At 48.7% G+C, this 19,555-nt stretch overlaps 1 non-coding gene across 1 annotated transcript; it reads left to right on the forward strand.

Annotated features, from left to right (window-relative positions):
• The first annotated feature begins 3,016 nt into the window (after nucleotides 1-3,016).
• LOC118725003 lies at nucleotides 3,017-3,123 on the forward strand. Its single transcript, XR_004989771.1, has one exon. It is a non-coding gene; the product is annotated as a U6 spliceosomal RNA (small nuclear RNA).
• The last annotated feature ends 16,432 nt before the right edge of the window (nucleotides 3,124-19,555 follow it).

Here is a 19,555-nt window from a genome sequence, read left to right on the forward strand (position 1 = left end):
CCTGGGAGGGGGTCCTCACCTGGCATGTTCCCTCTCCACCTGGTTAGTGCTCACCTCTTTCTCAGGTTTTCTCCCAAGGAACGCCCCCCCCCCCCAACCCCCCGCATAGCCCCTAGGTCCCTGTCGCCTGATTTTAGTTCTCAGGAGCCCCAGTGCCTGTGTCCGTGTCCCCGGATGACCGGGTTTGGAGTCAGGTCCTGGCTCGCCCTTGGGAATGCCCGCTGCTGCCCCGGGGGCACATGGGTATCTGTTGAGTGTCTGTTGAATGCGTAACTCTGGTTGGAGAGCTGGGAGGAGTAAGCGCAGGTAGAAGGAAAGGAACACAGAGAACAAACGTTGGCTTGTGGTCGGCCAGGCCTTTCCCCGTCTAAGAATTGCTCGGCCCAGGTAGGAATTTCACAGGTTTGGAACCCGCCCTCCCTTCCTCGGCCCCGGCCCCGCCTGGGTGGGGCAGCCACTCCCCGCACCTGAGATCCTCTGCAGCTTCTCTCAAGGATCCCCACAAACAGCAGATCCCCATCCTCCTCCTCGCAACAGCAAGGAACGTTCTTTGCTTAGGGATGTTCTTTGAGTCTGACCTCTGTGTTTTCTATTCCATTTTTGTGCCCCCTTCCCCTCTGCTCTTGAACACAAACCAGCACTATCAGGAGCTAGACAGGAGCCCATAGAGGACCTGAGAAAGTAGCTTTCGCATCTTTTTTTTTTTTTTTTTTTCCGCCCCTAAGCAGGAAAATCCAAAAAATCAGAATTGGAAGCCTAAAGCATGAAACCAACTAAAGGGGAGCACCACCAATTGATGTGGGGGTAGGAGCCCTCCCAGTGCACCCCCAAGAGCTTTGGGAAACCCAATGCGAAAACCAATCGTCAGATCTACGTGTGACTTTATGGATGAGAAAGTCCAGAGAAGGGAGTGACCTGCCCCAGCCAGGACCGCAGCTCATGCTCTTCCTGTCCTGAAGTTCACAGCGAATGCTGTTGGGCCTCGTGAAAAGGATGGCGTTGGGGTGCTCGCAGCTGTACTTTTTAAAAAGTGTGTTCCAGGGCCGTTCGGGAGCGATGAGTTTTGTGTTTCCTCCTTGATGACGGCTGGCACTTGGACCTGCCGAAAACCTCAGCCACAAGTTGGCGGAGGTCATTAGACAAACAGGTTTCACAGAACTCTAAATCTTTGAACAAAAATGGTCATGACATTTTTTTTTTTGCAAACATTTCCACAGATGGCTGCAGAGTTGCCCATCTTTTTTGTGTTATTTGCTTATTTGTTGCTTTTGGAGTGCAAACCATGCGATAGCAGGAAAGATCCGATTGGAATGAGAAACAGGACGTCCTCTGGGCTGGGATTCGTTCAGCCTCTGGGCCTCTGGGCCTCGGGGACCTGGAGGTCTTCATGGAACCAGTTTTGGGATTGTTAACATAACCCTCTAATGGAGCATTGCTAACATGATCCTCTGAGGGAGTACATTCCCAAGGGCCAAGGAGAGAGTCTAGGCCCTTTCTTGGATTTCCCACAAACCACACACTCTCTACCCCACACCCTCACCTTCCCTACACCTTCCGAGGCCCCAGGCCCAGAGCAGGGGAGTGTGAAGTGTCTCAGATGCTTGGGGTCGGTGGGCTGGACTGTAACAGCACTTACAAATCATCCATCGTCCATGTGCTACCCTCAGAACATGCGTCAAAATACAGTCCTGTTTGGGGGCCATTTATTAAGCTTCCTGTATGTCCCAGGCACTGTGCTTGTTTCCTAATTTTGACAACATGGAGTGACAATATTGTCATCTCTGTTTTGTAAACAAGAACACTGATTTTTCAAAGGCACCAAAAAATAGTTAGTCTGAGCCAACTATCATTTCATTTAATATTTGCATCTATCAATAACCTAATACTAACAATGGCTAACTTGTATTGAGTGTTCACTGTGTTCTAAGGCAGTGGTTCACAACCTTCCTAATGCCGAGACCCTTTAATACAGTTCCTCATGTTGTGGTGACACTTAACTATGAAATTATTTTCATTGCTACTTCATAACTGTGATTTTGCTACTGTTAATGAATCATAATGTAAATATATGTGTTTTCCACTTAGGTCTTAGGCTCTACAGCAGCCGTTCTCAACCTGTGGGTCTCAACCTAAGAGCTTCACATGTGTAAACTCTTCTAACCCTCACACCAGCCCTATGGAATTGAGTATTATTATCATCCTCGTTGTTGTTTTTTAATTGATTTCAGGGACAGGAAGGGAGAGGGAGAAAGCGATAGAGACAACAGTGATGAGAGAGCATCATAGATACTCTGCCTCTGATACTCCCCCTATTTGGGATCGAGCACACGATCCAGTCATGAGGGCTGTCTGGGAGTTGAACTGTGACCTCTTGGTTCATAGGGTGACACTCAACCACCGAGCGACTCCAGCCAGGCTCATCCCCGTTTTACTGGTGGGAAAACTGAGGCGCAGAATGGTTAAGAATCTTGCCCAAGGTCACTCAGCCGTCAGCCTCATCACCCGTTTCTGGTAGGCTCAGTTCAGTTCAAGCATCAACTGTGTTTCTTCTACCATCCAGGGAAACAATACAGAGAGTGGTTAAAAGCATGAGCTTAGGGGTCAGCCATGTTTGGATTCAAACTCTAGTTCTAACCCAGATGGGCTGTGTGAATGTGGGAAAGGGCGTTAGCTCTCTCTCCATTGCTATGTAACAAACCGCCCAGCCTTTGGCTGCTTGAAACAGCAACTGTTATCTCCCAGAGGCTGTGAGTCAGGGATCCGGGAGGAGCTTTGCTGGATGTCTGTCCGGCTCAGCGTCTCCCCGGGCTGCCATCCCGGTGTCGCCGAGGCTGTGCCATCTCAGGGCTCCCCTGAGGGACTGCTTCCAAGTTCCCTCGCACGTCCCTCCCCCTGGGCTGCCTCCTCAGGGCCTGGCTGCTGCTCCCCTCAGGGCGAGGGTCCGAGGGACAGTGCGAGGGAGCACCGCGAGGGAGGCCACAGTTGCTTTAGAACCCAGTCTCAGGAGCCACACTCTGTGCTCACTTCGGCAGCACATATGCTAACGTTGGAACGATACAGAGGAGATTAGCATGGCCCCTGCACAAGGATGGCATGCCAATTCATGAAGCGTTGCATTAAAAAAAAAAAAAATGGCATTCCATTATTTCTACCCTGTTCTATTAGAAGCGAGGCACAAAGCCCAGCCCACAGGAAATGTAGGGATGGACAGGAGGGGAGAGGCTGGGCCCACCATGGCCAGCCACTTATACTCTCAGCCTCAGTTCCCTCGTCATAAAACCCTACCTAATAAAAGAGTAATATGCAAATTAGCCACCACTCTGTTCCACAAGCCAATCAGAGATCGTATGCAAATTAACCCTAACCAAGATGACTGGCCACAGAGGCTTGGGTTTCTCTGGCAAAGGAAGAAGCCACGCTTTCCGCCTACCCTAGCCGGCCTAAGCCTCCACTCCAAGCTACAAAGTTTCACTTATACAAGATACATAAAACCAAACATAAAAGGCTGCCGCTATAGAGCAAGCAGGGGGCTTGGCTCTGCTCCAGGCTACAAAGTTTCAATTGTAGAAAGTAAATAAATTCCAGATACCAGGGCCTCTGCTTGGGTCACCAGGGGGCATGGCCGGCCTGCAAACCACCACAGGCCCCAAGGGAACCCCCACCCTGATCCGGGACACCCTTCAGGGCAAACCCCCACCCGTGCACCGGCCTCTATCCTATCTAATAAAAGAGTAATATGCAGATTGACCATCACTCCAACACACAAGCTGGCTGCCCCCATGTGGTCAAAGATCCTGCCCCCATGTGGACACAAGATGGCCACCACAAGATGGCCAGCAGGGGAGGGCAGTTGGGAGGCTCTAGGCCTGCAAGTGAGGGCAGTTGGAGGCGATCAACCCTACAAGGGAGGGCAGTTAGGGGTGACCAGGCCAGCAGAGGAGGGAAGTTGGGGAAATACAGGCTGACGGGGGGGGGGGGGGGGGGGGGGGGGGGCAGTTAGACTGGCATGGGAGTGGCTAGGGGGTGATCAGGCTGGCAGGCAGAAGCAGTTAGGGGCAATCAGGAAGGCAGGCAGGTGAGCAATTGGGAGCCAGCAGTTCTGGATTGTGAGAAGGATGTCTGATCAAGGATCGGGCCTAAACAGGCAGTTGGACATCCCTCAAGGGGTCCCAGATTGGAGAGGGTGCAGGCTGGACTGAAAGACACCCCCTCCCTCACCCCCATGTACGAATTTCATGCATCGGGCCTCTAGTGGGCATTATAATAGTATTTACTCCAGGAGTTCTTCTAAGGCCTCAGTGATGATGCCTACAGGAGAGATTGTAACACTGCCCAGCAGAGTGAATGCTCAGTAAGTATTGATCACTATCCCCACTGAGGCCAAGCTACTTGTGGGAAGGAACACTGCCTCTTTCTTGGTGGCTTCTGTCCCTTCAATGCCCGCCTAGCGCCATACCTGGCACTTCCTCTCACTCCACAGCTGCCAGGCACCAAGGGTGACAGTACAGGAGGCAGCATGAAGGAGGCAGTGAGCACACTGCTCATGCCATTCCCAAGATCTGTGGGGGGCCTCCCCCCAAACCCCAGGAATGTCCTCTGTGAGTCCATCAAGGGGCAAGAGTGACCAAGGGTCTGGTCCCTGCTGACTCTACTTCACCCAGAGATGGTCGAGCAGGGAAGGTTACCATTGGGGGCTGGTCCTGGGTGTGAATCCAGCCTTGCTCCTGTAGGCCCTGGCTTGGCAGATCCCCCAGGAGGGGCTGGCACAAGGTCAAGGACAAGTTCCAGAACCCTGGACCACCCACATGTGGCGACAGTAACAGTTTGCGGCTCCCTGAGGCTTGTCATCAAGGAACAACATGTTGCCCTCTAGGGTGCTTGGCGGTGGTGGCAGCTGCTTGGCAGTTCCAGCCCAGAGCTCAGGGGAAGGAGCAGAGGGACGGGGAGGGAGCGAGCCAAGTCCTCGGCGAAGGACCACGAGCCCAGCCAGGCTGCTGACCGGGAAGAGACCAAGCACAGCAGAGAAGCAAGAGGCAGGGCTGGAAGGACACAGGCTGTGGACACAGGGCGACTTTGGACAGGCTGCTTCACTTCTCTCCATCTCTGGCGCCTCGTCCACAAAATGACCTTCCATCTTGCGCGGAGGGCCTGAGAACCAGCAGGACACAGGTGCAGGGCCTGGCACCAGTAGGTGCTCCCTGAAGGGGTGCCATGAATGGAACCATCATTCCCGGGTGAGAGGGTGCTTAGAGAGAGAGAGAAAGATGGAAGGTGGCCTGTTTTGGTTTGGACATTTTTATTGAAGTGCGATACACGTAAAAAAGTGCCCGTATCCTCAGTGCTCAGCAAGTGAATCCACATGTGTAACCAGCATGTCATCAAGTAACAAAACGTGACCAGCCCTAACTGATTTGGCTCAGGTTTGATTCTGATCAAGGGCATATCCCCAGAAGGGGTTGTGCAGGAGGCAGCTGATTAATATTTCTCTCTCATTGATGTTTCTAGCTATCTCCTTTCCTCTCTGTATAAAATTAATAAAATATATATTTAAAAAAAAACACAAAAAAACGTGACCAACACCCCGGAAATCCACTCCCTGTTCCCTTCCAGTTCTCTGCGCTGAGAACCGGGAAGCCAGCGTCGAAGGCCCCGTTTCTGTGCTTTATTTATGCGGAGTAAACGGTGGGCCCTCTTCTGTGTCTGCCCGTCTCAGCCCAGCCTGTGTGGGGACAGCACACACTCTCGCTGCTGCACAAGCTGGGAGCCTGCTGCTTCGCCTCGCTCTGCAGTGCTTCACTGTGTGAACATGGTCCGACTTATTTGTTCATTCTGTTGCGGATGGGTCTTTGGTGCCATGAACATTCTCATCGATTTTTTTAATTTGATGGATGTAGGATGGAATTGCTAGGTCAGAGGTCACCCAAACTCACAGCGTTAGGAGGGACTACCTCACAGCTTCAAAGTGTGTGCTAACACACACACACACACACACACACACACACACACACCCAGGGTCCCCTTACTCCCCTGTGCCCACTTGGGGTTGTCACTGTTTCTCATTTCAGACATTCTAGCGGGTGGGAGAGGTGCTTTTCATTGTGGGTTTAATTTCCATCTCTGGTGTATAATGGGGAGGAGCTCCTCTTCCTGTCTTTATTGGACATTTGGGCGTGAACGTAATTGTCTAATTTCTGTCCTTGATGAGGCTCCTCTAGAGAACGGAATCCACAGAATTGCCAATTAAAACAAAACATACTACCACCTGTGACAGATCGTGAGCCTGATTCAAGCTGCTGCATCCACGTTTCACAGCTCCAGGCCCCCACAGGCCCGCCCTCTGCAGGGGAGGGGAGCTGGCGGGAGGCGGGCAAGCAGTTGGGAGCCATGTACGCCCTGGTGCTGCCGCCGCTGTTTCTCCTGACGAGCTCAGGGGGTCAAGATACTCAGTTCGCTTGGGATGGCTGTTGCAGAGGTCCAGGCCCAGGTACAGCTTTGTGGTGTGAGCTGAGGCGGAGTGCATGGACCAGGCTGAGGGATGTGGCCCTGGAGCCGCAGACAGGACGGTGGCTTCCGGGCTCCCCGGCTCCTGACCAAGCAGAGATAGCAGAACTCTTGGCAGGCCAGTCCTGCCGCATCTGGGGGGCATTCTCAGAAACCCTGTCTCCAATGGCTCCACTAGCACAGCCCTCCCAGTGATTTTGTAAAGTCCTGACTCCCTGCATTAATGTCTGTTCTGCTTAAAATAGCTGGAGTGATTGCTATACCTTCCATGAAACCCTGACTGACACGTTGTGATATACTGATGCTGCCATTTTGTGAGGGGAAATATCTATAATAATAAAAGTGTAATATGCTAATTAGACCAGACGTCCTTCCGGACGACCTTCTGGACGAAGCCATGGCTGTGGAGGGCCGAGGCAGAGGCAGCCGCAGTCGCCAGGAGGGGGCAGGGGGAATGGACTGGGCGCCTTGCCCGAATTTTGTGCATTGGGCCTGTAATATATATATCTATCCCCAAAAGGGGAAGAGCATATTCTAAAATAAAAGAATAATTTCTTAAATTGTATTAAATCAGTCCCATGAAAAGCCCATTTTCCATTTCTCATTTTGCTAGTAGAAATTTCAACACAGGATATGGCGCATCTAGGAGAATGGCTAAAACAAACTAATGGGCTCTGAAGGAAGACGTGAGCTGAGAAGAGGCATTAAAAGAGAAAGCATAGAGTGGTCCCTCAAAGGGGCGGGAGGACGTTGTGAACTGGCACTTACCGACATTAAGCCATCATGCCGGGAGTGACGTGACCCTGCACCAGTGTCTACTGAGCACATTCAAAATGCCACAAACAGTATTATTCCATGGGCTCCTTCACCCTGACCCCGAGCTAAGGGTCAAGGAGAGCTCTGATAAGGCGGCATTTTGGCCAGGAGCAGGGGCCCGGGAAATAATTTGAGTGCTCATTAGTAAGATGTGAAGGGTTATCTGCATTTAGATGGTAGTGGCAGGACTCAGGGGAGACAGCTGGAGTGAGGAGCTGTCCAAGAGGCCAGGCAGTCAGTCCGGGTGGGGGTGGGGTGTGGAGTGGGAGGAAGGCCTTGCAGGGGACTGGGGATCCAGAAGGGTCTTTGCTCAGCTGCAGCTCCATGGTTGCAAGGCCTCAGTGAGGAAGCCTGGATGGGCGAGGACATCTCCAGGCTAAGAGGTGGGTGAGGGTGTGTGGCAGTGGCAGCAGTTGGTGGTGAGTGTGTGTGTGTGGGGGGGGGGCAGGGGGGTAAGGTGGTGGGTAGTAGAGTCCAGTTGGTAGGGACAGGGAGAGGGATGGATGGCAATGGGACTCTAGAGATGGAAGGGAGGTTAAACTAGGGAAAGAGCAAGTGAAGTGAGGGTGATGGGATGAGAGGGGAAGAGGGAGGAGGAAGATCTCACGAGAGGAGAGAGATAGAGCGAATACTAGATTCGCGATCGGCGAGGTAGAGAGAGAGAAAAAGAGCAGTCGAGATTGGAAGGACTACGAAGGGCGTGCAAGAGGCATAGCTCATGATCGAGCGAGTCTAGAGCTCTGCTTCTTCTCCTGCTAGGTCTCTGCCTCCTCATGCTCTCTTCTCGTATTTCGTCTCGGTCTTCTCCATCCTCCTACTTCCTTTCTCTGCTCTCCGCCTCTATATCTCTCTCTCTCATCGTCTCTCTCCTCCCTCCCCCCCTCTCTCTTTTCCCTCTCCTTCTCCTTCTCCTTTCCTCTCTCTCCTCTCTCTCTCTCTCTCTCTCTCTCTCTCTCTCTCTCTCTCTCTCTCTCTCTCTCCTGTATCTCTCTGTCTCCCTCTCTCTCCCTTTTAAACAGTGTATAGTGGAAATTTTCAAATAGATGCAAAACCACCTATCATTCCCCAGTGACAGTAATCATTGTAACTGATTTTTAAAAATTAAATATATTTTATTGATTTTACACAGAGAGGAATTGAGAGAGATAAAGAGTTAGAAACATAGATGAGAGAGAAACATCGACCAGCTGCCTCCTGCACACCTCCCACTGGGGATGTGCCCACAACCGAGGTACATGCCCTTGACCGGAATCGAACCCGGAACCTTTCAGTCTGCAGGCCGAGCGAGGCTCTATCCACTGAGCCAAACCGGTTTCGGCCATTGTCACTGATTTTTAAGCTGTGTTAGCATCTATCCGCTGCTCAAATACTATTTGATGTATGTGTAGCTGAATGAGATTATGACATACTTACTTATATTTTCCCTTTACCCCATTCAAGCAGCCGTTAGGGAAAACGAGCAATGCCTGGGAGAACTTACCAGGTTTGCTGGGGAGGTAAGAGAGCAGTGAGGATTTGCAATCCTTCATTAAGGCTGCAAACAAAACACCAGGAGTTGAGTGGCTTAGACACAGAAATGTCTGCCAGTTCTGGAGGCTGGCGGTCTGAGGTCCAGGTGTCAGCAGGGCTGGTTCTTTCGGAGGCTGTGACGGAAGGTCCTGTCCCAGCTCTCTTCTCTGCTTATGGATGCCTGTCTTCCCCCGTCTCTTCACATCGTCTTCCCCCTGTGCCTGTCTGTGTCCACATTTCTTCTTCTATGGACACCAGGCGTTTGGATGAGGGCCCACCTGCATTTAACTTGATTATCTCTGTAAAGAGCCTCTCTCCAAATAAGGCCATGTTTGGAGGTGGGAGGGGTTAGAATTTCAACTTGGCATTTCGGTGGGACACAACTCCATCCAGAACAGGGACTCCCTGGCGTAGCCGGAATGAACGCTTTAAAGCACATGTGTCAAACACAAGGCCCGCGGGCCAAATCCGTCCCGCCAGGCCTTGCAATGTGGCCCGCACTGCGCTGTCATCACTGCACTCCGCTGCGTTTCCATCACAATGACAGTTTATGACTGTTCAGTAAACCATTAGGCCCGCGATTTAGGCTGGATTTTAGATTTTGGCCCCTTCTCTGATTGAGTTCGACACCCCTACTTTAAAGAAACACAAAAGGAGCCGAAACCGGTTTGGCTCAGTGGTAGAGTGTCGATTTGCAGACTGAAGGGTCCCGGGTTCGATTCCGGTCAAGGGCATGTACCTGAGTTGCGGGCACATCCCCAGTAGGGGGTGTGCAAGAGGCAGCTGGTCGATGTTTCTCTCTCATTGACGTTTCTAGCTCTCTATCTCTCTCCTTTCTTCTCTGTAAAAAATCAATAAAACATATTTTAAAAAAATAAAATGAAGAAACACAAAAGGAAATCTACCACCTTCCCCCACCCCTCCCAGGCTGGGAAGGGTTTCCCCAGGGCAGAGGGTGGGCTTAGGAACGGGGATTTGGAACGAGGAAAAGTTAGGCAGAGAGGACATTGGTCAGCTCCCAAAGACACCCGCGTCCCGAGATGGGCCAGAATCAGCAGAGACAGCGGGACCCACAGGCACCTCTGGGCAGAGGTGTGGCTGGCTGGTGGGGACACCTGTGCCTCTGAAGTGAGGCATTCTCTGAAAATGGCACTCCAGGAATATTCAGGGCGAATATTTCATCCAGCTCCTGGGAAAAGGTCCTGGGAGTCAGAAAACAAGTTAGAAAATTAGAAAACTGAGAAATTGGTATTTTCTGTCTCTCCCAAGTTTGACAACTGAGCGTTATATCGGCCAAACATAAAGCAGATAAAAGCAGGACTGTTCTAGGTGGAGCTCCCCCGCCCCGCCCCCACCTCCGAATCTTGGCTCCCCCACTCCTTGCAGCATCCCAAGGCAATCCAGGAGGTTTAGAGTTCCTGGAAACTCAGTTTGAAAATATTTAGGGTTCACCCTCCCTCTTATTGAGCACACAAGGACACAGAGGCTGGAAGAGGAAAGACATTGCTGTGGGGTGGGGGGCAGCGGGGTGGGGGTGGGGGGGAACATGGCTGCTAGCAGCAGAGCCAGACCTGAACCCAGGTCTCCTGGTTTCCACCACACACTTCCCGGCGGCTTCCTCAGAGATTTCCCAGACAGACAGCGGGTCCCTGCGCGACCGGGAGTGGTCCCGGGGCCGCTCGCTGGGACCTTGTCGGGTTTTTGTTTTAGCGCTTCCAACGGGTGTGTGGTGGCCCATGTTCCTTTGACACGAGCCTGCTCATCTTCGAGGACACTTTGCTTTCTAGCCTAGTGAGGCGCTCCAGTTCACCTTGTCCTGTCCCTGTCCCACAGAATTATCCCTGAGTAAGCTGTTAATCCCCGGCTCTTGTCGAGTTTGACTAGCAGTTTCAGGAGAAGAAGATTTGGGACACTGTGATGGGTAAGGGGTAAACCATAAGAAAGCACTTCTCTAATGTAGATTGGCTGTTCAGCAGCCAGATCATTCCCAGACACCTGCGTGATTCCCAGGTGCAGAAATGACCGAGGCCTTCCCCCCTGAATTTGTCTTCGGCATCTTTTATTACATTCCTCTCTGCTCCAATGCGTTCGATTGTTCTCTGTAATTAACCCTAACCCACAGGAGTGGCGGTGAGCAGGAAATGAGAAGCTGAGGTTGGACATCTGATGGGCTGGATTTGAAGGCATCAGTGGTCCTGTTATCACCAGGAGACAGGATTCTGGAAGTCCCTGTCCCACAATGACAATAGTTGTCACCTACAGTGAAGGTAAGGCTTTGGAGGACCGAGTGGCTGCTGAGATAATAGGAATTCTCTCTGTGGTGAGAATAAGGAATATGAAACCTGGGGAGTGGGCTGGCTGATTCAAACTACACAGAGTATTTAAGGAAAGAAATAACCTCTTCCTTTTTTTTTTTTTTTTTTTTTTAATGGCTTTACTATAGTGTCAGATGGTTACTAGACTTAACTAGTGATCACTTCATAAGCTCTAAAGATGTCTACTCACTACGTTTTACACCTGAAGCTAATATAATATCGTATGTCAACTAAAATAGAAAAAAATGTTTTAAAAATTACTTTGTTGCCCAGCCAGCATGGTCCAGTGATTGAGCATTGACCTACGAACCTGGAGGTCACAGTTTGATCCCCAATGTGGGACGTGTGGGAGGCAGCTGATCGATGATCCTCTCTCATCATTGATGTTTCTTTCTCTCTCTCTCTCCCTCTACCAAATCAATAAAAATATATTTAAAAATAATAATAACTAGCTTTATTGTCAATATAGCTATGTAGCTGAAACCGGTTTGGCTTAGTAGATAGAGCGTCAGCCTGCGGACTAAAAGGTCTTAGGTTCGATTCCAGTCAAGGACATGATCATTGGTTGTAGGTATATCCCCAGTAGGGGGTGTGCAGGAGGCAGCTGGTCGATGTTTCTCTCTCATCGATGTTTCTAGCTCTCTATCCCTCTCCCTTCCTTTCTGTAAAAAATCAATAAAATATATATATATATATATTATTATACATTTAAATACATGCCATTTATTGTATGTCAATATACATAGCTATATATATAGATTTGTATATTGACATACAATAAATGGCATGTATTTAAAATGTATAATTTCACGTTTTGACACACACACACACACACACACACACACACCTGTGACACCATCACAAGACCATGTACATCCGTTACTGACCAGTGTCCTTGTGCCCTTTTGTAATCAATCCTTCATCCTCTTCCTTGCCCCTTGCCATTCTCAGGTAACCACAGATCTGCTTTCTTCCACTAAAGGTTAATTAGCATTTTCTAGAATATTTAATAAATGGTAGCATACAGTATATACTCACAATTGATTAATTAATTAATTATTTTAAAACTTTTGTAGGGAGAAGAAGAGAAACATCGATGTGGGAGAGAAGCATCAACCAGCTGCTTCCTGCATGCCTTCTCCTGGGGATCAAGCCTGCAACCTTGGCATGTAACATGACCAGGCCCAGACCCTCTGGTGTATGGGACAATGTTCAACCAACTGAGCCACGCTGGCCAGGGCCATCCTCGCTTTTGTCTGGCAGTATAACCACAGAACATAAATTATCCTCAGGATAATTGTTACAATCATTTTGAGATTTATTCATGTTGTTGAATGTGTCAATAGTTCATCCCCTTTTATTGAGTAGTATTCTATTGCATGGATATACAAACATTTATCTATTCACTTGTTGATGGATATTTGGATTGTTTCTAGTTATGAGCAAAGCTACTATGAGCATTAATGTACAAGTCCTTGTGTGGAAATATGGTTATAAGCTTTCATTTTTCTTGGGTAAACACCTAGGAGTGAAATGGATGGATTACATGGTACGTGTAACTTTTTGAAAAACTGCCTGGCTGTCTCCCTGTGGTTATACCACCTCACATCCCACCAGCAGTGGGAGTTGCAGTTGCTCTGTATCCTGTTTGACACTTGGTGTGATTGCTCTTTAACTGTAACCATCTAGTAGGTCTACAAAGTTATCTCCTGATTTTAATTTGCTTTTTCCTGATGATGAAATGATGCTGAGGATCCTTTCATGTCCTTATTGTTATCTATATACTAGAGGCCTGTTGCATGAAGAGATTTGTGCAATAGGGTTTCCTTTCCTTGGCTTCTAGCAATGGTTTTCCTCTGGCACCTGAGACCTAGGCCTTTACTCTGGCCGGATTCTGCCTTCTTCGTCTTTGCTGCAGACTCAGGCTGGAGTCTGCCATCTTTGTCTTCACTGCAGACTCTGGAGTCTATGATCTTCGTCTTCGCTGTGGCCAAAGTGCTGCTCCTGTAGATCCCTTCGCCCTCCTTCTCATAGCAGGTGCCCTGCCCCAACTGGCCATTCTGCACCTGGAGCAGCTGGGCAGCCGCTGTCTTTGTCCTTCTAATTTGCATATTCCCTCCTGATTGGCTGGTGGGTGTAGCAGAGTGATGGTCAATTTGCATATCTCTCTTTTATTAGTGTAGATTTTTACCTATTTTTGAATATGTATCTGTTCAAATCTCTTGCCCATTTCTATTGGGTTGTTTTCTCATTACTGAGTTTAGAGTTCTTTTAGATGTTGCATCCACATCCTTTATCACATGGGTTATTTGCAAATAATTTCTCCCAGTCTGTGGCTTGTATTTTCATTCATTTAACAGTGTCTTTTGAGGAGTTCTTAATTTTGATGAAGTCCAATTTAATAAAAGCATTTTAAAATCATTGTAACTTTGAGTCACAAAAGCTTTCTCCTGTGTACTTTTCTTTTCAGTTTTAAGTTTTACATTTAGGTCTATGATACATTTTGAGTTAATTTTTGATGTGTATGATGTGAGGCTGGGGTTGTCAAACTTTTTTAAAGGATCAGATAGTAAAGACTTTAGGCTTTGAAAGCCATCCAATGTTGGTAATTACTCAACTCTTGTCATGTAGAGCAAAAGCAGGCTAAGACAATAAATCAATGAGTGTGCCTGTTTCAACAAAACTTTATTTATGAAAACAGGCAGCGGGCACATTTGGCCCGCTGATCAGAGTTTGTTGATTCCTTCTTTAAATCTCCAAACACCACTAAAACTCCTTTGGCAACAGAAACAGCCTCATCCATCCCCCTCTGTTGAGTATGGTCCCACCTTGCTTAAAAGTCCTTGTGACTTCATCTGAGGTAAGTACCTTAAAAGGGAATGACAATTTTCTCATGCCTCACCCCTACCTACTTGTCTGCCCCCAGAGGACCACGTACAAAGCCTGACTCAAGAAGAGGTGTCTACATGCCAGAATCTCAGGTGGACAAAGCAACCTGTTAGGTCATTCATCTTCTTCATATTCTCTGCTTATTTGGGATTGACAAGAAAGGATCAAATTCTGCCCCTAATGCTGGAAGATATTGATCAAGTCACTGTACTTCTTTCCTCTGCATCCCCCTCTGTGGTGAAAAAAAAAAAAATTTCTCCCAACACTCTCAATGTCATTGAGTAGGTAAGACTGAGATAGTACGTTTCTTACCCCTCTGGTTTGCAATTCCAAAGCTGCCTTCTCCTTGAATCATTTTTATTTTTTAAATCATTTTTAAAAACTGCTTTTTTTTAAAAAAAAAAAAAAAAAAAAAGCACCATACAAATAAATATAAGGCATTGCTACCATTTTCTCTTTTTAAGTAATTCTAGAAAGCCCTACCCGAGGATTGCACAATCTGTCCCTGTCCCTTGGTGCCTCTGCCTGTTGCCAGGGAGAGAGATTATCCCGGCTCGGGAAGGTCAGCCAGCCCCAGCACGATCTCTAACACGGCGTGGCTTGCCAGCCCACAGATTCAAAGCCAGCGACACAGAGGCTGGACAAGACCTCTCCAAGGCCAAACAGAGTGGCCGCTGAGGAGAGAACACTCAGCACCACTCAAGCATCTCCTAGGCCTCTAATCACCACCCACGCCCGCAGGAGGGCACAGGCAGGCTGCGGGCGCTGAGCCCCACGGAGGGGCTGCCTTTGAGAACAGAGCCGTATCTGCCGGGCCCCGGGGGCCCTGCTTTGAACACGGCAGAGATGAAAGAACAGATCTCCCGGACTACAGAGGAGCTGGTACACAGCCCGCACAGACATAAAAGTGTGTATCGCAGTCGTTTATAAATGTATGCAAGAGCCTGAGACCCAGCCATGTGCCTCCTTCCAAGCTCACCTCTTAAATGAACATCTGAATTTCTTAAGAAGTAATCTGTGAAATCGCTATTATTAAGAACGACTCCCATTTCGTGTAAGGGTGGATAATTTAAAAAGATTTCACACCATTGTCTAGAGATTCTCCAGCAGTGAAGTGGGGAAGCAGAGCTCGGTCATCCTTCTGGCTCAGAGAGGAGAAGCCACTGGCGACTTGTTCAGCACCCCGTAGCTAGAAAGTGGTAGAGCTGGTGTGTGATGCCTCTGGTACTCCGACCCCAACCCTGGAGTTCTTCCCCTCAGTCCTTCTAAGGGCGGAGTGGAAAGGCTTTCCTTATCAGGGGGGACGCCTGAGGAAGGAGGCACCAGCGGAAAGGAGAGAGGAGCTGACTGATGCAGGATGCCAGTTCAGCGGTCCTGTCTACCAACATGGAGACAGACAGCTCTTAGGGGCAGATCATCCTTCCCAGCCCCCAGCCCCATCTTGCCTGACCGCATTGTTCCAGGCTTATAAGTGAGTATGTGTTTAAATTATTTACAAAAGGATTCGCCAGAGAGAGCTTTGAATAGTAATCTCCCCAAGGGCACCTAAAATAGAGTTTACACCGTAAAAATGATATAGAAACACGATCAGTATATTGTACAAGGTCCATATGTAGTCAATTGCAGGTGCAGATAGATAGCCACTGGGGTTATGTAAGACCAGGGGTGGGAGAAAATGACTTTTTAAAAAATATATATTTTTTATTGATTTTTTTTTACAGAGAGAAAGAGAGAGGGGACAGAGAGTTAGAAACATTGATGAGAGAATCATCAATCAGCTGCCTCTTGCATATCCCCTACTGGGGATGTGCCCACAACCAAGGTACATGCCCCTGACCAGAATCGAACCCGGGACCTTCTAGGCTGCAGGCCAACACTCTATCCACTGAGCCAAACGGGTTTCGGCGAAAATGATTTCTGAAGAGTATGGGTGTGCTGGTCTTTCTCCCCTATGTTCAATAAAGAGGCCATGGACTCAGTGTGTGTGTGTGTGTGTGTGTGTGTGTTCTCAGTGTATGTGTGTGCATGTGCGTTGTGTGTGTGTGTGTGTGTGTGTACACACATGGGAGGGGTACATGCCTGGTGGGGGAAAGCCTGGCTTTAACTATCAAAGTTGACGTTCAGTGATGTTGTCTTCCAAGAAGGTTGCCTTTGACTTTTTCTGATGAAAAATTAATAGGCGCTTGCTCGCTGTTGCCTTTAATTACATTAGCTAGAGACGAGTGTCTGCCAACCAGCATGGCTCCGCTGTCTTCTTGCTGATCTGCTCTCAGCAAAGCCCATTGGTCTGGGAGGAGAGATGGCACCATTTTGGCTGAGCAGCTGGAGGCACAAACATCATGGGGTGAAGACTGTGCCCCCGCCCCCATCATCATTTACCTGATGGAGCAGCTGAAGCAAACACACCTTGGTAGAGCTTGGATCAGGACTCTACACCTGTGGGCTGAGGACCCCAAAGGGCCAAGGAGATCTTGAAAGAGGGCCACAGAGCCCTGTCTACAGGCACAACAAGCATGCTCCCTCCACAAATACAGAACCATTTTCTTAACTTAACATGGGAAGATGCAATTGGGATTAAAAAAGTATCAACCCATTTAAAACAATTACTAAATGTATAATAGCTTTTTGCCATTATGTATTTTCTTAACTAAAGGTACCTATACACCATGTTGGGGCCCTTGAAAAAAATTCACCTTAAAAATGGGCCGTCACACAGTAAAAGACCCGGAACTTAAAACTAGTTTATACCTCCTATCCCTGAAAAGCAGGGTTCTCGAAGGGATGTCTTTTTGGACCCTATCTCCCCCCACTTTTCAACAACTTCCTTGAGATATAATTTACATTGAGTAGTTTATCCACTTAAAGTGTGTGGCTCAATAGTTTTTAGTATAATTACAGAGTTGTGGAACCATCCCCACATCTCAGAACTGCTTTCACCACCCCATTGTTAACAGTTACTCCCCATCCCCACCCCCAGCTCTAGGCAGCCACTGGTCGTTTTTGTTGTTGTTTCTATAGATTTGCTCTTTGGAGCACTCCCTACGAATAGAATGGCAGACCAATACATGGTCTTTTGTGACTAGAGGAATGTTTTGAATCCTCACAACTCCATCCAGTCTGTGTATATCTATCTCCTGGGCCTACATTAAGGTCCCTCTCACAGCTCCCAGAAGCCTGTCTCGCCCCCTCCTGCCAGTGGACAGGAATATGTTTCTGCCTCTGGTTTGTGGTGTTCATGAAGCAATAGGCATGTGCTGCATGGACCACCTCCGCTGATGCTGTGCTGGCCTCCTGCTTGTTCTGTGCAATCCTCAACTCTGGCTTGGCGGTGGCCTCCCGCTGGCATATGTCTTGGGCTCCCCCTACTCACTTGTGCCCACCACAGTTTATGAGTGTTGAAAGAATAAATGACCCGTGGGGACGATTTTTTCCTGGAGAAAGTGCAGGAAAGTAAGCAACATCAAGAACAGGAACAAAGATAAAGCGTGGAATGTGGGCAGTAGAGTCCAACCTGCCCATCAGGTGGGATCTTGGGATCTCGTGTTGTGTTAATGACTAGAGGGCATGAAAGGGCCCAGGTCGCAAAGGGTCTCCCACTTACTTCCAGCAACAATCAAGAACATATTAGTCACTCCTTTAGCTAAAGGCATTAACCGCCTCCATTAAAATGCAAATGTCAGCCACCTGGGAGAGTGGCAGCTGGAGCTATTATCAGCCATCTCCACATCAGTTATAATCTGAGCTCTTTTTGGATACTGTATTTCCTGTTCTCGGAGGCACAGAGGTTTGGTGGTGACTGTAGGGCCTGGGAAAATCTAGGGACAGGTTCCCTATGGCCAGCTGCAAACTTCTTAGCATCTTTGATTTCCAAGCCAAGGAAGCCAGAGGTTAAGGGTAAGAGTGCTGGCCTGGCTGGTGTGGCTCAGTGGTTGGGCGTCCACCTATAAACCAAGAGGTTAGGGCACATGCCCAGCTTTCAGGCTCCATCCCCAGTGGGGGCATGCAGGAGGCAGCTGATCAATGTTGCTCTCTCATCGGTGTTTCTATCTCTCTACCCCTCTCCCTTCCTCTCTCTCTAAACTCAATAAAAACATACTTTTAAACAAAATAAAAGAGTAAGAGGGCTGTAGTCCTTGGTTTCTCCTCAGAGCTCCTAACGGGGAATGGGCTAGAGTGGAGGGTAACTCCCAGGGACCTCAGCCATCTTTCTCCATCGGCTGACACACTGGCCCCACGCCTGGGTGGATGGCCTGCCCTCATGACACTCAGCGCTCCATCCTGCTAGCTCCTTTCTGACTTGGGGATAACAACACGCTCATCTCTCTTAGGAAAGGTAAATCATCTAGTTTGAAGCAAGGGGCTTGCCCTTAAAGTGCAAATGTCCAGAAGAGGTTGACACATTTTGGGGAATGGGTGGTTAAGATTCCTTCACCCTCCAGAGAGTCTTTAGGTTCTTAGAATTAAGTTCATTTTCGACCCCCAGTTCCCAACTGGCTTTCACGTCTGCCTTCCTCCCACTCCGGCCCTTTTCTGGCTCTATTTGCCTTAGGAAATGCTCAGTGGTCCCACGTGTTCTCTCCTGCCATTCCCTAACGCATTCCCACTCCAGAGCATAAGCAGCCATTCTCCTGGTGCCTCCGACTGTGCATTAGTGGAAGGATGCCTGTTGGTGAGCACCTTCATACTGACTCGATAATGACTGATAAATCCTTTAATCCCCCAGGGGTATCTGTATTTATTTTATTGAGCTATAGTTTACAGACCATAAAGTTCACCCAGTAGTCGATGCAATTCTATGCTTTTAGTGTATTTATTGAGTTGTGCAATCATCACCATGGCTTAATCTTTAGAACATTTTCCAGAAGGAAAGCCCATTTAGCCATCACCCTCCACTCCTCTCATGGCCATGCGGACCACCCTGGACCCTGGCTTTGCTGCTAGCTCTGCTGAATCACCAGCTTCACCTTTTCCAGGACTGGTTTAAGGGTAATGGGGCTTTGCAAATCCAGAGATGTAATTCTGTTGCCAGAGAAATCAATGGGTCCAATCTCCCCGACACTAGTGGGAGTGGGCTTCTCACGAGATCTTGAGAAAATGAATTTCCTAAGACTTGCACGGGAGAGTGAGTGGTTTTTATTGGTGTGATACTATATTCCTCAGGTTGTAAAGTCCCATTATCCTTACAGCAGTTCTCAAAAATATGCAGCTGCCAAAAGTAGGGCCAGTATCCAGAGTATCCATTCCATGGGAAAGGGAGTCCAGTACAGCACTTGGCTAATCACAGATGCTTAGACCACTGTGTGCTGTCCGTATGGCTGTGGGCCATGTGGGCAAGTGCAGAGTGTGCAAGCCCCACAAGCCAGGAGTCAGGCATGAACAGCAAGAGAGAAAAGGGGATGGGAGAGAGAGAGAGAGAGAGAGAGAGAGAGAGAGAGAGAGAGAGAGAGAGAGAGAGAGAGAGGGACTCCTTTGTTCAGGAGCTTAAATATCAAATCTTGCTGTGCTTGTAGTGGTCATGCTTATTC

The sequence above is a fragment of the Pipistrellus kuhlii genome, unplaced genomic scaffold (genome assembly GCF_014108245.1).
Source record: "Pipistrellus kuhlii isolate mPipKuh1 unplaced genomic scaffold, mPipKuh1.p scaffold_m20_p_2, whole genome shotgun sequence".
NCBI lineage: Eukaryota > Metazoa > Chordata > Mammalia > Chiroptera > Vespertilionidae > Pipistrellus > Pipistrellus kuhlii.